Source organism: Drosophila guanche, unplaced genomic scaffold (assembly GCF_900245975.1).
Source record: "Drosophila guanche unplaced genomic scaffold, DGUA_6, whole genome shotgun sequence".
NCBI lineage: Eukaryota > Metazoa > Arthropoda > Insecta > Diptera > Drosophilidae > Drosophila > Drosophila guanche.
In genome coordinates, this window is record NW_022995744.1 from 9660345 (window position 1) to 9677762 (window position 17418).

Sequence of the window (17418 nt, forward strand, 5' to 3'; positions counted from 1 at the left end):
TGCTTCGCTGTCGAAAGTTTCCTTTTTCTTTTTTCTACTTTTTTGGAGCCTCCACTTCTGCCTGCCTGCCTGACTGCCTTGTTAGCATGTGTCGAGGGTCTGTCTGTCCCGCTTTCGCTGCAGCTTCATATTCCACCACTCCCCACACTCTATCTCTATCCACCGTCATTCTGCTCTCTCTCCCTCGCGCCTCTCTCTCTCCATGTGTGTATTTTATTCAATTTAGCTTTCAATTAGGCTGCAATTGTTCGTCCGTTGGCACTGCTCCGGCACTTGCATTCCTAAACAGTCTCGTCCTCGTCCCCGCCCCGTCTCCAATCTGCTCCTGGCTTTTGCCGGGGGCTCTGCTCTGCCTTCAGGCAAAAACTACAACCGAAAAAATCTACGCTTGAAAATGTTTGACCAAGAAATGCAGAAACTAACTCAATTTTCGCCTCCCGCTCTGCTCTGCTTTGGCTGTCATTTGCCAAGCTTAAAGCCTCAATGCGTCCTTCCATCCAGCCAGCCAGTCAACCAGCCATCAGTTCATCAGCTGCTCATTCATTTCCCGTTCATTATTTTGATTGAATATTTGCGATAAATTAAATTGGAAAGAGGCAGCGCAGCGTAGAGCGGCAGTGGAAATATTTACTGATTGCCTGACTCTCAGGCAGAGTGAGAGAGAAAAGGTGGGCGGGTAGGAGGAGAGAACAGTAAAGAGGAAGCCGCAAAGAGAGCGGAAGAGAGAGAGAGAGAGAGAGAGTAAATTATAATGCAATGCCGGCACCGGTAATCAATAGAGCAAATATTTGCAAATCAGCCCTGAAAAAAATAGCAAAAAGAAAAAAGGAGAAGCGAAGAGAAGAGAAGAGAGAGTGGCAACAGATCTGAGTGGACATCCTTAAAAGTCATTTTCGAAATGGATGCTGGTGTTATGTAATGCATTTGCCGGAGCACCAGTTCCGGGCGGCCCCACACCCCCGCTCCACACTGATGGCCTGCCTGAGAGCAGATGGAAACTTGTTTCGGGCATCTCTCGCTCCCTCCAGCAGTCACTCTCTTTTGCTTCCTTCCTTTGCTTCGCTCTTTTTATACGCTTGCGGAGAGGAGTATTCTTAATTTCAGTAAAGATATGTAAATATGGTTGGCTTAGGGCAGGGAGGAAGATTTAAGGTTTGCCCTTAAATCCATGTGGTTAATGCAAAATATTTCCACAAAACTTGCTTCGATCCATCATCAATATTTAGAGTTATGAGAGGACCAAGACTGATCTCTAAGTGTATCTATGACTTCGTTGCCCGAAGTTGGCCTTCCTTTCCCCCTTTTTTTTTGTTTTTCTTGCAAGCGTCAGCTTTGTGGCTGCTTTGTTGGCTCTGCTGTTGTTGTTTTTGTTGTTGCTGCTGTTGGTTTTGTTTTAATTATTGCCAGGCATGCCATTAATTTTGGCATGTCGAGTCGTTAACGAATTCCTTGGCAATTCTTTTTTCCTCTCCTCTCTACACATTTCCTTCTTTTTTTTGGCACGCCATGGCATGCTTTATTATGTGCCTCTCCCCTCCGCGGCCTCTTTTCCCCGCGCTCTCTATTTTCATCATTCCATCATTCCTCGACTGTTCTTGATTCTATTGTTCTGCTTAAAGCTTTATTTTTAGCTCATTCACTCTTTCGCTTTAATCTGTTTTTGAGCTGGCAACATTGCTAATTGAGCAAATAAATAACTATTTATGCTTTCAGGCTCTTTCTATTCCTCTCCCACTTGATCGCACAAATGCTTCCATACAAACGAGAGTCCTGTCCCTGTCCCTGTCCCTGTCCTCCCTGAGCGGCGCGTCGTGACAACAGTTAATTACAAAGTTGGCAGCGCGGAAACTGCCAACTGAACACGAAACAAAGCAGAGTCCGGCCCCAAAAACAGGCGATGCCATGCGGGGATAACATGCAACACAGCAAAAAGCAGAGAAGAGAAGAGCAAAGCGAAGAGCAGAGAGCGGCTTTGGAAGAGAGAACACTGCAGCAAGCAGCAACAGCAACGTCACAGGCAGTTAGACATTGTACATGACTCAGGAATGGGAATGGGAATGGGACTGGGAATGGGCACACACTCTCAAAACAAGTGACTGGATCACATGGCACAATAGAAAGTTGGTTTTGCAGATCTGGAATGGGTTCAGAGGGCTGTGTGGGGACTTGGACTCTACTTGTTGAGCTCACATGGAATTCTCCTGCTAACAATATCGAACAGTCTCCATGTGTAAGACGAGTGTGAGAAATTTGTCATGATCCAGTCAAAAATTTGGCATTCAAGTGGAATTGGAAAGGATGATTTGTTGCGTTCACCTTTTGTACGATCTCTTTTGGCATGACTTTGTTTCTAATTTGTCAGAGTGAGACGGCAGACAGGCTCTGTCCTTGTGTACATCAATTAATGTTGCTCTGCCGACGGTAAACTCGAGACAATAAAATCACTAATTGCACAAAATCCCCTTAAGATCAGCACAGACGATATTATGTTTATGGCACTTTGCTTCTGCATCTGCATCTGACTTGATTAAACCTCTAACTAAGCACTTTGCATATTCCGGGAAAATTCATTGCGAAAATTCGTAATTTGCGGTCAATTTTGGGACTGGGGCTGCAAGAAGATTCCCTGCCTGGTGTAAATTGCAGATGTTTCCAAATATAATATTTGGTCATTAATTTCAACAGAAACTAGTGAAATATTCAAATTCAAATTTATATTGTATGCTGGAGCGCTCGTTGTTGTTGTTGTTGCTGTTGTTGGTTGCTGTGTTTGTTGTTGGTTTAATTACTTGGCCAACAAAAGTGGTCGAAACTGAAGAGAGGCGTGGCTTTTCGTTTGGCAGCAGCTGCAAAGTATAAACAATTATGCTAAAATGCAATATTTACGGCCTCCTCGACTGTTATGCTAATCACGTTATGTATGCAAGTGTGTGTGTGCTGTGCTGTAAGTGTGTGTGTTGTGTGTGTGTGCAATTCAGAAAATGAGAAATCTGTCTCCCTATGCATCTCTCTCTCTCTCTCAGTCTCTATGTGTGTGTCTGCATTGTGGATTGTATTTGCATACAAATTGCAATGTAGATGAAGAAGCAAGAAGAATGCCGAACATTTCGGGGGTCGCAGCTATGATACCCTCGCAGTTAGATTATTTCCATGGCAGTCCATATTCATATGATTAAAATTACATATTTTCAATCGATTCTACCACTGGCAAAGCCAAATAAATGTATAGTATATTGCCTGTTACTTAGACTCTCCTAAAATCTCCTTCTCTGCCTCTGCACATCATTTCCTCAGCATAATAATACCCTCTCTCTCTGGTTATGAAAACAACAGCTACAGCAGATGTGGAGTGAGCAGATTGAGAGGCAGCAACAGCAACAGCAACAATGTCTCGCATAATTACAAAACTTCAACGGCCACACCACCGAACACCAAGAATTTGCATGAATATTGTTATTTCTTTATGAATATAATTCTTGGGGTTATTGGGAGCCCTCTTCTGGGAGCCGGCCTGGCCTGCCTGCTCTTCTTTTTTTTATAATTGAGTAATTGGCATTACGGCACCACGAGTACAAGTACGTACTCCTCCATTAAGTCAGAGAACATAAATTGACTCAAGAAAAACGTAAATTGTTGGCAGGTGCTGATGTTGCTTGTTCTTGTTGTTGTTGTTGTTGCATTTTGACTGACACTTTGTTGCTGTTGCCGCTATGGATGTGGATGTGGATGTCGCCTGTGGATCCTTTTTAGCGGCACGCGATGATTTAATGCTTTGCGCCACTTCGTTTCCAGGCCAGGCCTCGGCAGATTTTAAATTATTATTATGCCAGGCCATAACAGCCATGACAACTACAACAATCAAGTGAGCAAAGTAAATGCTTGAGTTGAGATGCGACTCAAAAATACCCATTACTAGCCAAGGATCTAATAAATATATCAATAATAAAAGAAGATCATTTGTTAGCTATTCTTTCTGTAGATTCTTTAGTTGGAAATGTGGTAATATTTGATAATAATATTTGAGGTATCCTCTCATTCGTCAGTCACTCTCCCTATAGGAACGAACGTCTCTACGCTGTACCGTGTACAAAAATATAATTAAAAACTTGTCTTCAATTGCCATAAATCCACGTCAAAGAATCTCGTTGCCCAATACTCGTACAAATTTCATTCTCTTTTTGTTTTTGCCCCCCGCTCTGCTCTACTCCGGATCTGAACTGCTCCGCTCTGCTCTGCTTTCGTTATTATTTTTATTACAATCTCTTTGAAACCCGTAAAATTGAAGTCATTATTATAATACTAGTTTCTTGTGGGTTTTTCTTCATATTTTTTTTTTCTAGTACGAGTATAAGTATTTTGTTGCATAAACTAGTTTTGTGGCTTGCTGCTTGCTTGGCCGCGATTTGGCCAAGTGGAAAATGTTTGCATTGGCAACAACATTTGAGTACAAGTAGTATGTCCTCCTCTGTGTGGTTATTAGATCAACTTGGCTAATTGCTAGCATATAGAGATGTTTGTGGTTTTTAGCGTGCCTTAACTTTTAGACGGCAGTGTAATTGCACTGCCGGCAATGACTCACGAATGGGGAAGCTGTTACTCTGGGTGTTTATTTTTCTTGATTTTTTTTACTGGTTTGTGTGTCGGTTTTGTAGCGTTTAGCGGAAATACCAAACCGGCAACTCAATTTGAATATTATCTCTCTATTTGAGCGCTTTCTGAAGCTAAAAGCCGACTGACTGCCGAACAAATTGAAACAATGAATCACTTCTATCTGATTTTATGAGCTTTGCGAATATCTCAATATGTTTTGAGACCGTTGATAATTTGATGGGCCGCGAGTGTTTAGTCATTTAATGAGTAAATTGTTTTCGCAAATCAAATGGAAGTCAAATGAAGCATTTCTAATAAATGGGCAATTTACATATATTAAGCAATTAAATCATTTATTTTTGCCACAAGCAATTGCAAAATCAACATTTCAGAGGAGCAGACAGAGTCAACTGTGTGTATAATCTGTAAATTAAATCCGTCTGTCTATCAAAATCATAACGGGGGAACGAGAGTGTGCTCAAAGTACATAGTATATGTAACAAAAACATTCGAAATTCTCGGCCATTGATTGATTGATGCACACCTAAAGGCATTTTAAAGGAGAATTCAATCGATTGTTAATAAAATAACGAGTTCTGTGTGTTTCTGTTCACCTTTTCCTCATACCTTTCCACGTTCCCAGCAAAATTATTCTGCAACAAAGTTCTCGTACAAAAATTTCATTCAATTTGTCTTCATTTATTTTGCAATTTTGCACTTCCCTTTGGCTGCTTTATTGATTTACAATCATTTTGCACACCTGTGCTGCTGCTCTGCCTCCCTGTATGTGCTGTACATGTGCCAGCCATCGGTTACCGGTTACCAGGTTGAGCAAAAAATAAACATCGAATAAACATTTTCATTCTTTCATTTTTTGTTGTGCTTGGCAACGGCTAAACAACCTAACAAAATAAATGAATTAATACAAAAATAGATTCAGCAAATAAAAAAGGGGTTCTACAATTAACTTTTGTATACAAAAAATGGCAATTAAGCGGGAGGGAATGGGAATGGGAATCGATGATATTCTATATGTTGTGTCCTTTCTCCAAGGGCATGCAAAAAAGAGCAAAAACAGCAGCAGAGGCAGCAGCACGTGAGCGGCAGAGTTCGATTTCGAGAGAAAGAGCGCGGTGTAAAGTATCAATGACATTGCCTCTCCCCCTCATACACACGCTGCTGCTGCTGGCTGGCCTTTGGTTAAGCTCGCACATACAAAAGCAACGTGTTGATGAATGAGCTTTCGTTGTTGCGCTGTCCCCGTCTCCCTCTCTCTCTCTCTCTCACTGTCGGCTGTCAAGTGCATAACAGAAATAACAATCGCAAAAACAACTCTAACATGACTGCAACGGTGTGCAGGGGAAGGGGCGTGCTGTGGTGCTACAACCAAATGACTCAATTTACAATTGTACACAAAAATGCGAATGTCGTTCGCTGCCAACGCTGTTGTTGTAACTGTGCAAAATGTCAGCGACGTCACAACAGCACATTTTGTATTTTTTCTCTCGTTTCGCACTGTGAATGTGGTTTAATTTGTATGCGTGAGCGTATGTATGGGAGAGCTGTAGTTGAAAGCAAGTCATGTGAAAGAGAAGGTGTGGGTGAGAGAGAGCTGTAAGAGCTAAGCTACCTGAGTGATTGACATAACCTCACCCGCTATTCCCATGTGCCTTGGGTTTCAACTTTAAAGTTTTGCTTGCTCTCTTCACTGTTCAGCACTCTCTTTTCTTCAGTTCCCGCTCTCTCTCTCTCTCTATGCAATGTGCTGTGTATGTGTGCCTTCCGTTTATTGAACTCGCGCCGCGGCATGAGGTTAATTGACCTCGTGCTTAATGCAAAAATAAATATAATTTTTTACAACAACCAAGCACACACAGCAACAACAACTAAAACCGAAAATGAGAAAAGGGTTGCCGCTGTAGTTCTAGTTGTACAGTGTAGTAAGTGGTACAAAAACAAGAAAAAAGGAAGGTAAAGAGCAAAGCAAACAAGTCAGAATGAAAACACGTTTAAAGTGTTTTACATACAAACACAAATACGCCTTGCGTCTGTGTGCATGTGTGCCTTTGCCTGGTAACCCCAAGCATAGAGTATGAAAAGGTTTCACTCGGTTTTTTGGTCAGATAGAGAATTAATGTAAGAAACTTTCAAGAGATAATTATTCAATTATTCACTCAAGGGTTACGATTATGGAGATTTACAAATGTTCAATTCGTTTCACTCATGAGGGTATACAATGTGCTACCCTGCCTGCTATTGTCTCCCATTTAATGCCATAGCAAATGCCATAAATCAGCCTCATGCTTTCTACCCTGACACAGTTAGGGTAGCAGTTGATCCACTTTCATTGCAGTCACCTTCATTACCCACTCGACAGCAGACTAAGTCGACGGAGCTTCTCCATTTACGAGTAATACCTCTGCTTCCAGCGAGACTATTCAGTATGCTAGTCACAAGCACCCAAATGAATATTTGAGAAATTTCATTAACTTCTACGAATGTGTGTGTATGCAAATGAGTCGATAATCGGCCAGCAATCATCCACCTGACACACCCATCTGCACAGCTCCATTCCACATATTTGATTCTCAGTTGAACAAAAAAGCAACGCAAATTATTTCGCATTACGGGTATTTGCTTGTGCCCGTTTCGAGTACTCTTCTGCTGTCTCTAATCCTGCTCTCCAGCTCATGGAGCTCTCATCCGCTGTTTGTTTTAAGCCAAATAACAATGAAAATGTTGCCTACTTTTAGTTCATTGAACTGGCTTAAAATATACGATTTAATTTTGGATTCTTTTATGAATAATTTATCATTGAGATCGAAATAGAATGGAATACATTTTAGGCAAAAGAATTAGCTCTGATCTCGTCATCAGTGTGCTCGAAATGAGAATTGATGTGACAATCAGTCAAGAATTGTGTGCCTTAATAAATCTAAATCATATTTCAAGTCATGCATAATTTATTTTACAAGGTTGTTGCCTTCTAAGAATTTCGAGATTACAAATTCAACTAAGCGCAAACGCAAAGTGTATGAAAAGAATGCAAAATAGTTTTTAATTATGCGTAATTATTTCGAGTCTAATTAAACGTGAAGAAGTGTGTGGGAGTTCAGTGACCGCCAAAAAAACAACAACTGAAATGAACTTTTGGCATAAGCGAGTGGAGAGTACTCCGGAGAGGGGTTGAAGTGAAGTCAAGTGGCATATCAAATGGGGTTCTATTAAGAGCTTAGATCGTCCATCAATCTGAAGTACTCCACGTCTCATTTGGATAACAATCGGATTTAAAGTAGTCTAAAGTACGTCCCTTCCTCCGCGGCCCACTCTATTCTTAGCTACCAATCAGATCCTAAGGCAATGAAATTTTCCTCTAACCATTCAATGGGGATTACATTCAAATCTTGCAGCCTCCCCTAAGCCACTCTCTATCGCATCATCTCATCTCATCTCATCCACTGCTCTGCAGCTTACATTTTTTCCGAGGCTTATCCCACGTCATTAAGTTACTTAATCACTGTATTTAATTTCCTTACGGCCTGCCTCATTATCTTGCCTTTGCCTCTGCAAACGAAGCGGATTTACTGGAGGAGCAAGAGTGCGAGTGGGAGTGAAGCGGAGGGGAACCTGATTACCCGGCCCTGGGGGTTGTGGAGCGTGTTAAATGGAGGAAAAAAAAAACAAAGTAAACGCATGAATCACTCACACACTCGATTCGGCCAGCTGGTTTTAGCCTTCTTTCACTCCACCAACCACCAAACATTTCCCGCTCTTCACTTACTTTACTTTATTTTACTTTACTTTACTTTATTTTGCGGAAATGTTTTCTTTCTGTGTCTCTACTTCTTATTTTTTCTTGTACAGCAGAAACTCGTTTCGCTAATTGGCCCCAAAAAACACAAAAGACAGAAAACGAAAACGAAAAGGAAATGTTGCCCCCAAGGATGATGGTCGAGGCAAGTCATACACTTCCTTCCAAGAGGACTATCTAATCTAGCTTCAGTTTGGGATATCTTTTGCGTGAGTTAGGGATTGATAAATCTGCTTTATCCCTAAGAATGTATAGAGGCTTTGTATACTTCCTGCTCTCCTCTACAAACATCATCTGTGGGGTGTCCACAAAATGCAGTTAAATGGCGACAGCCATTAAGTGACTTGTCTTGTTGGTCGGATTCCCTCCTCCTCATGTCGTAGCCATCGATTTGGGTTAAGTGCACAGAACTTACCTGCAAAGGAAAGCGAAAGAGAGAAAGAAAAACGAGTTAATTAGTAAAAGTTGAACACGGATAAATGTAGGTAAAGTGAAATCAATAGGAAATTATTTGTTGTTTTATTAAATATATTTTTGGTGGATTTAAATTCCAGTTTCGTTGACGGCGGTAATTGATTGCAATTTATGATGGGCCCTGAGCCGACGAAGGCCACAGTCGAAGGGTCGCGGAGTCAGAGTCAGAGCCAGAGCCAGAGCCAGAGAGCAGCCACTGCGCGGAGTGGTTATCCTTGAAGCAGTACAATGCCCAATGCTGCTGCGGCTGCGCAGACACACACAGAAAGAGCAAGAGAGAGGGAGGGCTGTTGTCAGGAGCATAAACAGGCTCTCCAACCGGAGGCTGTACTCACACAAGAGTGGGAGCGAGGCAGAGCTAACAATGGGGGAAGAAGACAAACTGCTTTCAGATTGAGAATCAGATTCTTTTTCGTTATTCATCTTCCGCTCCTTCGTCTTCGTCTGCATCTTCTTGCTCTCCCCCACCTTCTTTGTTCTTTTACAAACAAACAAAAGAGAGAGAAAAAAAGAGAGCGAACGAGCTGGCAGCAGCCAGCAGCAGCAACAACAAAACTCGATTAACTCGACATTAATTTTAATTCGACATTTGCCTGTTGCTGTTCTTCTTTTGCGTTTTTTTTATTGTTTGCTTTTGTCTTGTTTTGAATGCCCTTTGTTTTTGTATGGCTCTGCTCCTATTTTATATGGAATTTCCTCTCTCTTTCTTCGCTTCGCTTTGTTTTTATTTTAATTTCAATTTTCATTTGTGTCTTTTCTTTATTTTCATTTGCTGCTGCTCTCTGCGTGCCCTCGAGTGTGGCTGCCAAAATGCAAAGTGTTTTTTATGAAACGAGTTCTGTTTCCGTTTTTCGAGTGAAACTGACTTTAACGATCCCAACGATCGTCAATCATTCTATCTCTCTCTGTCTCTGTCTCTGTCTCAGTTCTGCCTCTGAAGATGCAATCAATGAAGCCATAAAAACTTATTCAAAAGCCATTCATATTTTATATTAACGACTTCCCTTGAGGCAGGGCCTAACGCTCTAATGATATCAGGAAAGACTTTCCCACAGCATTTACTGGGTTTCTTCCTTCCTTATTATGATAAAGTACTTCCCATACATGAGCGAGAGGCTAAGTAATAAATGTGGAGACACACTCTGTTATATTTTTCGTAACAACTTCCATAGAAACTCGTAATTTTAGTCATTTTTCCTGGTAGGAAACAAGCCTTCAATAAAGCTAATTCTTTGTGGTACTTCCCCTCCCTTTGGTAAATCTTCCAGCAGTTTCTTCTACTTGAAAAACATGCACCACACATCATACATCATACATCATACATCATATTACCCAGTAGAGAATTTTCTTATCAATGGGGGGGGGGAATGCTTTATGGCACCTTATCGTCGGGCAGGCAATCGTATTGAATGTAGGCCAATTAATGCTACACTCAATTAGCTGGCTGTACGTTCAATGCCAATGATTTGAGAAGACATTTCATTAGGTCCGACTTGTTCCTCGGAAGTGACTCACACAAGGAATCGAATTGAATGGAGAGCAACTGTCGCTCTCTTTCTAGCCAAAAGCAAATTAAGCATTGGAGCTGGAGATGGAGCTGGAGCTGGGGCCTTTGTTTATGGCCCAGAGCGAAGCGTTTTCATTTAATTAGATTTACTTTTATGTCTACTCGGGGAGGCTAAGGGCCGTCGCTCGTCCACTTGTCGTGAAGATGCAAAGAGATTGTGGTGGGCATGGGGCTTATGTGTGTACATGGAGAAGGCACACGGCTTTCGTGGCCATAAATAACGATAATGCCTATAATTGCCGACAATTCATTATTATGGTAAGATAATTTGATATAAATGGAGTCTACGTGACCCCGACACAAGGCCTCGGACGAACGAATGCCTTGCCACTCGTTCATGGAATGCATAAAAACCCAAAGAAGACCCCGACAAAAACACTATCGAGGTGTTGGCCCATCGAGACCCAAGGCGTTGCCTTTGCCTTCTCATGGACACTTCCACAGCCTCTCATTCGCTGCGGCCCGATGAGCAGAATCAATTATTCCTGCATCGCTCGCGCCTCAACTGCACTTTCGGCGTTGCAGTGGATGGAGGATTCTTCGCTTTGTGGCGGCAAATTCTAGCGAATTTATTGGCATTTTTTATAGAATTTTTAGTGGGAAACACAAAGAAATGTCAGCAAACAAAAAGAAATAATCAAAGGGGTTTTTTCACACACGCTTTTCAGTCCGTTTTCAGCGCTAAAACTTTGTGACAAAAACTTTCTTGAATCTATTTGTGCCTGCCATTTCCCCCTGTCCTGTACCATGTCCACGTTTTCACTAATTGATGTGGAAATTTCGCCCTAATTTTCTGGAATAAAATTCACTGGCCCCCGGACCAGCCATCAACATTAACGAATGAAGACTGCTGCTCTGACTCTGACTCTAGCTAATGGCATTTCCTGTTTCGTTTTAGTTGCCAATCAGCCAATGACTTGGACTTTCATGGAATTTAATGCAGGCAGATCCCTGCCCTACAGAGACCGGAGAGCCCGGCCCGGTCCCTCTTTAAGGCCTAATTAAAGTTTTGCGCTTTTATATTTCCTCATTTCCTGTTAACAACAAAGAGGAAAATCAATCAGCAAGCAACAAAAGAGGAGCAACCAAATGTTAATCAGAATATAAATAAGACTCAAACTTGTTGCCAGGCGCACAAAAAGAAGAGAAAGAGCAAGAAAGAATGAGTAGAAAAATAAATATTAATAAATGTAAATAACAAGAATGAATCCCCCCCCCCCCCCCCCCCCCACACAAATCATCGTCATCAAGAAATTATTTATTTATTTATGTATGTGAATGTTGCACGAAAACTTTATTTGTGGGGCGGAGAGAAACACAAATAGAAATAGTAACACGAATCAAATATGCAAAATATGCAAAAACAAGTCAAAAAAAGAGTTGCCCATAAAATGTCACGAATGCTGGGCTAAATCGCACACAAGAGACAGCTGCAAAAAGTAGCCTAACCAACACTGTTTTTATATGCAACACTGGTGCTAAAAGTTAAGCCATAAAACGAACTAAAGCTCATCGCTTTAGATGAGAAAACTCATGGAAAAGACTCAAAAAGAGCTCCAACTCCTTCACGTTCTCCGTCAACACTAATTTTCGCATGGACCTACACAACACTGGTACTCGCCTAAGACACAATCCCCTTTGATTGGCCATTTGTCGTGTTGTCACTTGAATTTAATTAAAAGTGAATGCAAATCAAGAAACCATAAAGTTGAAAGTTTATTTGCATTGTTATTGCAAATTTTTGTGTGATTGTCACTTGAATTTGTTGTTGTTGTTGTAGAATGTTTATTTTTGCTGTTGTTACTCCCCCCAGCCCCTTGCCATTCAATGAACATTTATTTCGCTTTTTGCTGTCTGCCAAAGTGGTATGTGAAAATTGTTGCTCATGTGCAAGGAAACTATTTTCGCCAAAAAGGAGAGCAGCCAAAAGAAATGTGTCAATTAAATTTGAAGTCCGATGGCAGCCAGTTGCCTGTGTTGACTACAAAGTATCCACAATCCGCAGATGTAAGCGAGAGTATCTGTAGCTGCAGCTGTATCTCTGCTCGTGTTTGTTTTGCTTTTTGGTCTTCAATTTAGATTGCTTGTTCGTCTCCAATTTGCTGGCAATATTTGTGTGGAAAATAAAATTAAACTGCAGTTTAAACAAAGCAAAAATTAAAAGCAAATATTGCCCTATCCCTGCGACGCAGAGCAAGAGAGAGAGAGAGAGCGACACATTTACATATGCAAACATGACAATTCTCCCCCCAAGCTTGCCCGCCACTCGCTGTAGCATCTTCTAGGGACTTGCTCCATGCAATGCCATGACTCGGTGTCTCGTCTTTGGGGTCGTCCCCACTGCTGGAATTTTAATAAACGAATGTCAATATTGGCTCGACATAAAGCAGAAAATACAGCCCCAGAGTACGTAACCAGGGAAAGGGAGAAGACTGGAGAGAAAAGCCAAAAATTCTGTGTCGTCTGTCTGGTGTTTGCTTTAATTTTGTATATTTTTTTTTTTGTGCCTTTCAATTAATCTGCCATTTAAATGCAATTGCTGTCACAGGTGTTGGCAATCGGATAAGGCAAGCAGGGAGCTCGGAAATCCCAAAACGAAGATGAAACATTTTGAATAAAGCCATACATCAGCAGGGAAGAGATTCTCAGGTTTATTTTAATTAATTTGAATCTTAATAATTGAATGCTCCTCCCCGTCTGTTTATCTTTTTGTAAGCCAATATTTAGTGCCAGATAAATTACCTCTTAGGAACACTTCAGCAGCGATAAGCGCATAAACATTTTCCGTGGACAATCGGCCAACACCTGAGCTAAGAAGTGCTGATTAGAAGAAGTCTTGCTCTTGCACCCAAAAGGCATTTATCGATATTTGTATCTGTTGGCTGTGCTCTACTCCATTTGTATCTTTACCCGTCACACACTCGATAATCGTTTGCAGTTGTCATGGGCAGGGGGGTTTTGTGGCAGCGACTGGAGACTGGAGACTGGAGACTGGAGAAGAGTGCTGTGGCAACACACTCTGGCGGCAACGAAAGGGCACTCCAGACCAAGAGACTCCTCCTGCCTGCTGCAAGCTTCTCCTTCCCCGCTTGCTCTCTCCATCTTTGCCTTTGCCAAATGCAAAAAAAAAAAAAAAAAAAACACTTAGCTTGTAATTTTTTCCTCTCTATTTTGCTTTTTGCGAACACGTTGCGAGCGTTGCCGCTTTATCAATTTGACATATTGACGTTGAGCGCTGAAAGTGCATTAAAGTAGCTGGCAGATGCATAGATACAAATGTATCTCGCAGATTTTGCGCTTAGTTTCTGCTTTTTTTTTCTTTCTTGCTGTCTGTTGTATTGACACCTGACCCGATTCATGGCCACAGCCGCTGACAAATTGTACTTCAGGCCTAAAGCTTTGACAGGAACACAGATACACACAGAAAGAGAGGTAAGGGAGAGAGCATTGCTGCTTGTTAGCGCTTTTGGCCATTGTTTGTGCACTTTTTTAGCCCTCCATCCCACTCCCTGCCCCTTGCCCCGCTTTTGTGCCTTTCAATTAATCTGCCATACATAGTTTGCATACATAGTTAAGTTGGCCTTTTTTTGTGGCAGTCTTCTTTCCTTTTTGCACGCTTTTTCGGTTTTTAGCCAAGTCATGGAGCCGCATTTCTCACATCAGACAACGACGGGCCCCGTCAGACTGGAACGCGACAGAGAGTAGAGAGAGAGAGAGAGAGGGAGGACAGGCACCAGACAGGATATGAAAAAGTGTCGGTGTATAATGGCAAAAGTCTAAGAAACAAACAAACAAACAACACACAGAAAAGTGCAAATAAAAATGGCTAAAATGCACTTAAACCCAAGTGAACTCTTTGAATCCAAAGAGAACCCAAAGGAATACTCGAAAGTGTAGAAGAATTATAGATTCTGTGCATATGCAAAAGAAATGCTCACAAAGATAATGCAAATCCAAAGTAAACAAAGGTGTGACCCATCCACAATGGCACCTCTGCCCCCCTGGCCGTGACACATCTGGATTCGCATTCAATTCCCCCCAGCACTGATATCATCTATTATTGCCTTTCGCACTTAAAAGTAATTAAGATTTCTGCAAGCACATGGTTAGCGGAAATATTTCCACGCGATTGTCATAAATTTCATCAATTTTTGGTGGGTTTTTTTTTGTTTGGACTCTCAACTTTAGAGGTGACTCAGAGGTGAGATTGTGGGTGCCGACTTTTTGTACTTCTACTTTTTTGTACCATCATGGTTATTTTGTTCGTATCAGCAACGATTGAGAGATAACACATATTGTTTATCTCATTTATTGGTTGGCGAACAAATTGCAAGTTGATTTGAAATGTTTAAATATATCCAAGGGAGTAGTTGATATATTTCGAGATTTCTTGCAGCTACTTTTTGTGAATATTTCTTCAGGGCATATTCAGTTACTTTGCTCCCTTTTTAAGCTCTAATTTCCATTACTTTTCCATGAATTATTCCTTTCCCAAAGGCATTACAAAGGCTTAGCATGATGGCACTTATAAGGTCGGAATTGTTGTGTTGGGCCACAAACCTTCGGCCATAATAAGCGAAAGGCAGCGTAATAAATTTTAAATAATTACCTATTAAGGCCTTTACTTGGGTCGTTTGTAACTAACTCACTGCATGTCTTAGATGTATGTATTATAGTGTATTTGTGTGTGTGTGTGTATCTGTTTGGTCCACAAGAAGCGGTTGTTGGCAGTCGAAAATGGCTCTCGAAATTGCTGTAATTTATGACAATGTCCTGGATTACATGAAAATTGTTTTCTAGCGATTACAACAGAGACGAAGAGACGGAGAGATAGTCGTATATTTTACAGACATCTATCTTAGAGATACGTAGTTACACAAGGCTAAAGTACGTGTAGATTTGTCTGGGTAATTTGAATACTCTTTGAGAAACTTAAATTAAATGTAAATATAATAAAACGTGCGGCATAAATACCCCCCGAATGCGCGACAGGTATTGGTGGTGGCAAACTGGTTTGCGGGGACAACTTTCTATAGATACTTTTTGAGAGATACAGAGATACATCAGACGAGCGCGACTTGGCTTGGCTTCCTTGAGAGCGTGTGCTGTGGGCTGTTCGCATTGTGATGGAGATGCCAATAAATGCAAAACTAAACCTAGATTTTTGTTTTGTTTTGTTTTGGATGCCAAAACAAGGCAAAACATACGAACATAATAAATGCCACACGGATATGATGTCTAAAAGTATTCATTTGGATTCTCGCTGATGATTTATTGCCCCGCAGTAAGTACTTTCTGGGATTCCCTCTCCTCTCTCTCTCTCTGTGTGTGTGTGGGTTTATCAGGGGGCATGGGGCTTTTTCTGGGGCAACTATCGTAGCATTATTTATGGTTATATTCAGTGTGCCTCATTCCTCCTGCTATCAGCTCATTACAATGATTTATATATTTGGGCGCATTAGATAAATGTTTATGGGGAATGCGCGGGAATACTCGCACAATGTTTCCTATCAAATTTCCCATTCTAAAATTAGTTCACTCGCATTTTATTTTCCCCGTCTGCTGCCAAAGAAATATTTACACGCCTTGCGCCCAAAAATTGTCAACATTTGCATTTAGAGCGGAGAGACAAAAAAAGGTTTTGGTTGGGGGGCATGCAACATTGTTGAAATTTCTTTCAAATGCTAATTGCAAAGGTCAGCTGACTTCTGATTATCTATTTTGCAAGCAGCCTGCAAAATATAATTTGTATTTAATGGCTGAGTGGATTTTTCCAAAAGAATTATAAATATTTCCATGGCAAAACTTTTCCTGGCTGCCCTCCCTGCCTCACGCTGCTTTTTGTTTTTTTTGGGTCTGTTATCCAACTGCAACAAATGCCACATGCAGCAGCAGCGGCTGCCACGGCAGACTTTCCCACATGAATTCGAATGCCTCCCCAGTCTTCTTTTTGTGTGTTTGTTTGCTGTCTGCAATGTGTAGCTCCTCTAATGATCTGCACGATGCAAACATTAATTTATGTATAAATTAAATTTAATGCCGGAAAATTTGTATTTTCCCAATGCCTGTTTTGTAATGAACAATTTGCCAAACACACACACACAAACACACACACACACACACTTTTTTGGGGGAAAGGCAGAAGCGTCTGTTCGTGTTGTTTTTGTGTGTGTTTTTTTCTGTAGCGTGTTTAGTCGTTGATTTATTGTGTATTTAACTCTTATTTAATAGACTTTGCTGCTTGCTATATTTTTTGATAATTTCATTTAAGCCATAGCCATTTGCTGTGGCGAAAGTGTGGCCTGTCGTAAGGCCAAGAAACATAATTAATACCCTCAAATAACTCCAAGTCGTGTGTGTGTGTGCATAATGAAGTAATTAAAGCAGAGAATTCCACTCAGAGGTAAGCCAATCAATTTAGATTACAAATCTCGGTTTTGGTTTACACTAAAGCCAGGGGGATTTGTGGCAAAACTATCCGCAGGGAAAAAGAAACCAAACTCATATGCAGCTGAGACTGGTGGAAAATAGGGAATGGGATTTGTGGGAAAATTCCCCTAAGCAAATGATAGGAACAGCTGCAAGACCCAGGTGAGATTAATGAGGGTTGGGGCACACACACACACAGGAACAACAAAAAAAAAAGGGTTGATAAGAAATTTCGATTAGACAGAAAACCTGAAATAGAACCTTGCCCAAAGGGTTAGATCCATCTCTCACTCTTTTTGTTGGTTTAATGAGTTCCTCTCTCAAGAGAGAGAGCGGTAGGTGAGAATTTCATAGAGAGACAGAGAGAACTGTGTTGTTTGTGCCATCATAATTGTTTGTTGCTGCAGAGGGCAACAACAAAAAGTTACGTATGCAAAAAGTTTTACATGGATTTATAAGCTGGGAAAAAGTTTGTTTCCGAGTGAAAACTTTTTGGGCGTGCAACAAAAAAAGAATTTATGACAGTTTGAGCAGAGAAAAAGACCAA

At 41.1% G+C, this 17418-nt stretch overlaps 1 protein-coding gene and 1 long non-coding RNA gene across 2 annotated transcripts in view; both read right to left on the minus strand.

Annotated features, from left to right (window-relative positions):
- Window positions 1–17418, minus strand: part of LOC117579192 (DNA N6-methyl adenine demethylase) — a 92627-nt gene that overhangs the window by 14517 nt on the left and 60692 nt on the right.
- LOC117579202 lies at window positions 4327–5468 on the minus strand. The gene is made up of 2 exons (XR_004573454.1): window positions 5218–5468; window positions 4327–5134 (listed from the first exon to the last, which is right to left on the minus strand). It is a non-coding gene; the product is annotated as an uncharacterized LOC117579202 (long non-coding RNA).